The 7,392-nt window shown below is 41.9% G+C and overlaps 1 pseudogene; it reads right to left on the bottom strand.

The window, feature by feature from the left end:
* Positions 1-6,058: 6,058 nt before the first annotated feature.
* Positions 6,059-7,146, bottom strand: LOC129684448 (olfactory receptor 4C15-like; annotated as a pseudogene).
* Between the last annotated feature and the right edge of the window lie 246 nt (positions 7,147-7,392).

Genomic DNA, 7,392 nt, shown 5'->3' with positions numbered 1-7,392 from the left:
AGTATCTTCTGTAGGGTTGGTTTGCTGTATAGATATTGCGTAAATTTGGTTTTGTCATGGAATATTTTGTTTTCTCCATCTATGTTGATTGAAAGCTTTGCAGGGTATAGTAGTCTGGGTTGACATTTGTGATCTCTTAGAGTCTCCATGATGCTTGCCCAGGCCCTTCTGGCTTTCATAGTTTCTGATGAGAAGTCTGGTGTGATTCTGATAGGTCTACCTTCATATGTTACTTGGCCTTTTTCCCTTGCTGCTTTTAATATCTTTTCTTTGTTCTGTAGATTTAGTGTTTTGACTATGATGTGACGTGATGTGTTTCTTTTCTGGTCTAGTCTATTTGGTGTTCTGTAGGCCTCTTGTATATTTATGGACATCTCTTTCTTTAAGTTGGGAAAATTTTCTTCTATGATTTTTTTGAAAATATTTTCTGGACCTTGGAGCCTGGAGTCTTCTTTTTCATCAATTCCTATTATTCTTAGATTTTGTCTTTTCATAGCATCCTTGATTTCTTGGATATTTTGTGATTGGAATTTTTCTGATTTTACTTTTTCTTTGAGAGAAGTATCAATTTCTGCAAGTGTGTCTTCAGCTCCAGAGATTCTCTCTTCCATCTCTTGTATTCTGTTGGTGATGCTTACTTTTGTGGTTCCTGATCTTTTCTCCAAGTTCTCCAGCTCAAGAGTTTTCTCACTTTGTGTTTTCTTTATTGATTCTAATTCTGTTTTCATGCCTTGCACCATTTCTTTTATGTGTTTGAATTTGGATTCCTGTCTCTCTACGATGGACTCTATTTCTTTGTTCATTTCCTTTTTGTATGCCACTAATTTTTTCTCTACTTGTGCCTCTATTTGTTTGGCTATGTTTGCCTGTGTTTCTTTAAGGGTTTTGTCTATTTCTTCTTTCTTTACCTCCAATTGACTGGCCAACTCTTTGAAAGATTTGTTCATTTCCTCCTTATGAGCCTCAAATAATTGAGCAAGCATGGCTTTAAGGTCATTTTCCTGTGCTTCTGATGAATTGGAATATCCATCGATTTTGGGGTTTGCTGGTGAAGTCATGATGTCCTGATTTATGTTGGAAATGTTCTTTCGCCTACCCCTGGCCATTGGCTTATCTGAGACCTTCCCTGTTTGTTTTTGGATTCAGCCGATCAGACTGGTACTGTCTCTCTCTCGAGTCTGGAGAATTCTTCAGGAAGTTGAGAGAGGTCCCGTGTCCTTAGCGTATGCTGAGGACTAGCTGTACCTGTGGGAGGAAAGTACACAGGCGCAAACAGAGGCAAATGCAAGCGTGCGTGCGTGTGTGTGTATATGTGTGTGTGTGTGTGTAAGTGGGTGTGGGCGTGTGTCTCGAGGGACAGAGTGATGGCTAATGTTGAACCCTTGAGTGTGTGGGAGGGGCTCTGCAATGTATATGTCGCAGGCGCTAGTGATGATCGCAGCGCAATTTCTGGCATTAACTGCCTTAACTCCTCAATTAGACCCACAGAGCAGGAACTTCAATGTTCCAAGTGCCCCTCTGTTTCCCAAAGTGGGTATATGGGTGGGAGGGGGTTCGATGCCTGGCTTCTGTTTTAGGAGAAGCCAGGATCAGTGGAGCTGCAGATTCTCAAGGGTGCACTCACTTACAGGCAGGACACTTGGCAGAGATCGGCGTATCTGGGCTGTCTGCTCTCTGGTTTGGCCCTGCTTCTTTGATGTGCTCCGCCAGTTCCGTGCTGCTGTCACTGCCAGGTTATGAGGTCTTGCTGCAGCTGGAGATTTCAGGGTGGTCACGTCAGTGGGAATCGGGGTAACCAGCCTTTCTGTTCTCTGGTTTGGCCCTGGTTAGTCTTAAACTGGAGGGTTGATGTGCCCCGCCAGCTCAGTGCTGCTCCGCCGCCAGGTTAGAAAGTCCCACTGTAACTGGAGACTGGGTTGCTAGTCCAGATGCTTTCTGGGAAGTCCTGGGGTCTCTTTACTGTGCTCTCCAAGCTTCGGAGGCCCAGCGCCTGGTGTGTCTAGCTTGTATGGCGTTTCTGTCTGGTTTTGGTGAGTATATAGCGTATTCTCTGTCACTGTGGGATTGGGCGGGCCGTACCGTCAGTGATCGCGATCCTGCGGAGCTAGTATGGCGTCTAGCAGACTCGGGCCCTGGGAGGATGGTGCAGCTGCCGCGCTTGAATCTGGGGCTCCGAGACACAGTACTGCTGGCCTTTGCCGATAAAGGACTTGGGGCTCAGCCTCAGTGGCTGCAGGCCCCAGGCAGTTAGGTCTGTGCTGAGAAAGGCGAGTCCGCTGTGCCGAGGAGGAGGGAGGTCTGGGGGAGGGGAGTGCCGAGAGATCAAAGGATCGTTTCTCACCTTCCCCAAACAAGTCCCTGGGTGACCAGCGACCAAGGTTTTCACCTCCGGCGATGTTCCCTGTTGTTTAGAAAGTCTCTCCGTTGTTTCCCTGGCTTCAGAAGTTCTTCCACTCATCAACTCAGAACTTTTTCTCTTCCACAGCTTGGAAACTGTGTGTGCTAGTCGCCATCTTGGCTCCGCCCCCTGAACACCTCTTTCTTAAATTGGAAAAAAATTTCTTCTATGATCTTCCTGACAATATTTTCTGGGACTTGGAACCTGAAATCTTCTTTTTAGTTAATTCCTATTAATCTTAAATTTTGTCTTTTCATGATGTCCTTGATTTCTTAGATGTTTTATGTTTGGAATTTTTCTGATTTTACTTTTTCTTTGAAAGGTGTATCAATTTCTGCAATTTTATTTTCAGCACCTGAGGTTCTTTCTAACATCTCTTGCATTTTCCTTACATTTGTGGTTCCTGATCTTTTCTCTAAGTTCTCCAGCTCCAGGGTTTTCTCTGTTTGTGTTTTCTTTATTGATTATAATTCTGTTTTTATCTACTGCACCATTTCCTTCTACTGTCTGAATGTGGATTCCCGTCTTTCCATGATGGCCTCTATTTTTTTTTTCATTAGTTTTGTCTTTATGTACCTCTATTTGTGTGGTTGTATTTGCCTGTATTTCTTTGAGAGGTTTGTTTATTTCCTCTTTATGTGCCTCTAAAAACTCGATAAGCATAGATTTAAAATCATTTTCCTGTGTGCACTCTCTTGAAGGCACCTTCATTACCTCACAGGTATAATCAGGAAGCAGGCTTCTCCCTGTTCTCTACTCTCAGATTTGAGCCCACAGGGGCAAAAGAGAGTGTAAGAGATCTGTCAGCTCAGTGGTGACCATTCTTTGCACACCTGGCTGGGATACCTGTACTTGGGACAGCTATCTCAATATTGATCACAGAGGATCTTGCATAGGTTAGGCACATACCTACCTGTATGGGACCTGGCAATCCCATACAGGTGCCAACGACAGTTACCAACCTGGGATGTCAGTACACCTGCCTGCAACAGCTACACCCTGGGATACCTTTACAGCAGCCTGCTGCAGCTGCCTGCCACAACCACAGGCCTGGGAGGCCCTTACTGCAGCCTTTTCTGCTGTCTCAGTCACTGAGCACAGAGGATCTTGTGGGGAAAACATCAAGGACGTTCCTTGTTTGGCCAAGGTGAACTGCAGAGCTGTAGAGTATTTGTCACCCTCTGTCCCCAGAGACAGCCACAGTTGACATTGATCCAAACAGTCCCAGCTCACAGGTTGTCCCCTCTTGCCCAGGAAGCCTCAGTGTTGATGTTCTGGCTTCAGTTGCCCCTCCACTCACCAATTTCAGAGTTTCGGGTCCTGTTCCCCTCAGATAAGGTATGTGCTGGTTGCTGTCATCTTGGACTCCCTGAAAACTAATTTTAAACCTTCTTAATCTGGCTTCTATTCTCTCTGTAAAGAGTGGGGTACATGTACTCACTGTATGTATTGCTAGTAGAGTTGTGCCTATAAGCTTTTTTTGTTATACAGGAACAGGAGGCCTACATGGGTATTTCTCTATTTAATCAAGTCACAGATCTCATTGAAATAGGATAGTGACATCATCCAAGAGAAATCCCAGGTGGTTTCATGTATTTTATTTGTCATTAAGTTGAAAAGTAACTCATGTTTGCTAGCAGACATGAAATGGACTAGACTCAAAATAAAGTCAGATGATCCAGGAACACATAGAGGTCAGGTTCTGAGTTTCCATCTCTACATTTGTAAGTTATAAAGTGTCAGTGTGTCACTTAGAAACCTGTTTTCTATCAAAACGACCCTGAGATATCACCTTACACCCATCAGAATGGCCAAGATGAAAAACTCAAGGGACAACACATGCTGGAGAGGTTGTGGAGAAAGGGGAACCCTCCTCCACTGCTGGTGGGAATGTAAACTGGTACAACCACTCTGGAAATCTATCTGGCGCTTTCTAAGACTAATTAGGAATAGTGCTTCCTCAAGACCCAGCTATACCACTGCTAGGTATATACCCAAAGTTTGCTCAAGTACACAAAAGGGATATTTGCTCAACCATGTTTATAGCAGCATTATTTGTAATAGCCAGAACCTGGAAACAACCCAGATGTCCATCAACAGAGGAATGGGTACAGAAATTGTGGTATTTTTACACAATGGAATACTACTCAGCAATCAAAAAGGAGGAAATCATGAAATTTGCAGGCAAATGGTGGGATCTAGAAAAGATCATCCTGAGTGAAATATCCCAGAAGGAGAAAGACAAACACGGTATATACTCACTTATATAGACCTATAAGATATGATAAACATAATGAAATCTATACACCTAAAAAAGATAATCAAGAGAGCAGACATGAGGTAAGATTATCAATCCTCGTTTAGAAAGACAGATGGGATGCGCATTGAACATATGACAGGAGTCTACTGAGCACATTTGAAAGACTCTAACTAGCAGTGTTGTCAAAGCAAAGACTCATGACCAAACCTTTGGCAGAGTACAGGGAATCATAAGAAAGAAGGGGAGTTAGTCTGATGAGGAAAGGATAGGAGCTCCACAAGGACCAAATATATCTGGGCACAGGGTCTTTTCTGAGACTGACATGCAACCAAGGACCATGTATGAATGTAACCTAGAACCTCTGCTCAGATGTAGCCTGTGGTAGCTCAGTAACCAATTGGCTTCCCATAGTGAGGGGAACAAGGACTATTTCTAACAGGAACTCAATGACTGGCTTTTTGGCCTCCCCACCCCCCAAGGGAGGAGCAGTCCTGTTAGGCCACAGAGAAGAGCTGTGCAGCTAGTCCTGAAGATACCTGATAAAACAGGATCAGATGAATGGGGAGGAGGTTCCCCCTATCAGTGGACTTGGAAAGGGGCACTGTGGAGATGAGGGAGGGAGGGAGGGACTGGGATGGAATGAGGGATCGGGACACACGGCTGGGAAACAGAGTTAATAAAATGTAACTGATAAGAAAAAAATAAAATTCAAAAAAAAGAAACCTGTTTTCTCATATAAATGACTTAGTGTTTTTCTTGTCTAAATACACATTTATTTTGTAAATAAAATTTTTAAATAAAACCTAAAGCTAATAGAAAGCATTTACATAGTAAAAAACATATCAAATATAGAACAAAATAAATGAGAGTATAAAATAGAACTGCCTTTAATTTTTCATTATTTTATTTGTTTATTTTAAAATTATAATTATTTATTACAATTTATTCACTTTGCATCTCAGCTGTGGTTCCCTCCCTCATCTTCTCCCAATTCCACCCTCCCTCCCTCTTCTTCTCCATGCCCCTCCCTTAGTCCACTGTTCTGTGTAGCTAATTCAGAGGGAAAATACGAAATGGGAAACATACTCACCACCCCACTATTGATTTACTTTGTATCAAACTCTCTTATTTCTTCATAAAAAGCTAATGTTTTATTTGCCCAATGAAATACTGAGTTCTTTATTCTTTAGATTTAACATGTTTTTTTTTTGCCTACATTGTGGTGTGTGTGTGTGTGTGTGTGTGTGTGTGTGTGTGTTATACATGTGAGTATACATGGTGTTTGTTTCTGTGAATATGCACACAAAGCCAACAGAAAGGACTTGCTATGAGCATTTATAGCATTCTACTTTATTTTCTAGAGGCAAGAATCCACTGAATCTTGAACTACTCAGTGTCTGTCAGATATAACTGCAGTAAAATGAAACCCTGGGATACACAAATATCCTATTCACTAGTACTAGAATAAGGTGTGCTTTCATGCTTTGACTCTGAGATGATTTCTGGAAAAGAAAACTCATAACTTCTTTTGACATAGCGAGTACCTTTACCCATTGATTCATCTGCCCAGCAGTATAAAAGCAATATTCAAATCTAACAAAAACCACGTTCAGGCTCCTCCACATTTTTGTGATGGAAATTATAATTTCCTTATTCATCAAAGTATAAACTGTAGGATTTAGTAATGGCATCAGGACATTGACAAATATAAGTGGATTTTTCTCAAAGGAGAATGCAGATTTATCCCATGACTATATCAATATGCATGGAACAAGGAACACAACTACAATAGTGGAGTGGGCTCCACAGGTGGAGAGAGGTTTATGTTGTCCTTCAGAGCTGTGAGCTCTCAGAGAGAACAAGATGACACCATAGGAGATAAATAGGGAGAATATTATGATTCAGATAGCCCCACTGCTAGCAGACACCAAATGAACAAATATATGAGTGTTAGTGCATGCAAGTTTCTACAATGGAAAGAAATCACACATGAATGATCAATGACATTGAGTCCACACAGAGGCACCTGCAGTGTGAATATAATTTGTATAATAGAATATGAAAAGCATCCTGCCAAGGATATTGCCACCAGAATGTTACAGAGGCTCCAGGGAAGGGCTTGCAAATAGCACATAGTGGTCATAGGCCATAGACAATCATTTCTGCCCCTGAGAAGAAATGGACTGAAATCAGTGGTGTCATGCAACATCCAAAGGAGATGGTCCTCTTCTCAAATGAAAAGTCTACAGTCATCTTGGGTGTGACAGTAAAAGCAACTCATGCATCCAGGAATGACAGGAATGACAAAAAGAAGTACATGGGGGAGCTCAGCAGTAAAGGGCTCTAAATGATGGTCACCACAACTATCATGTTGCCTCCTATAGTTTCAAGATAGATCAAAAAATGCAAAGAACAGTAGTTTTTCAACTTTTGGGTTCTGAGAAAACACCAAGATTATTAACTCAGTAATAAAACTAAGGTTTTGCATGCCTCTCAAGAAGACAATGAAAGTAAGCTTTCTTAAACATAAATAGGTATTGGATTTTGTCAAATGCTTTTTTGGCATCTAAGGAAATGATCATGTGGTTTTCTCCTTCAGTTTGTTGAAGTGGTAGATTACATTGATGGATTTCCATATGTTGAACCACCCTTGCATGCCTGGGATAAAGCCTACTTGGTCATGGTGGATGATATCTTTAATGTGTTCTTTGATTCGGTTTGCAAGTATTTTATC

The sequence above is a fragment of the Psammomys obesus genome, unplaced genomic scaffold, assembly GCF_907164565.1.
Source record: "Psammomys obesus unplaced genomic scaffold, mPsaObe1.curated_primary_1811, whole genome shotgun sequence".
Classification (NCBI taxonomy): domain Eukaryota; kingdom Metazoa; phylum Chordata; class Mammalia; order Rodentia; family Muridae; genus Psammomys; species Psammomys obesus.
Note: the sequence above shows the minus strand (reverse complement) of the source record. Positions and strands in the feature narration are given on the sequence as shown.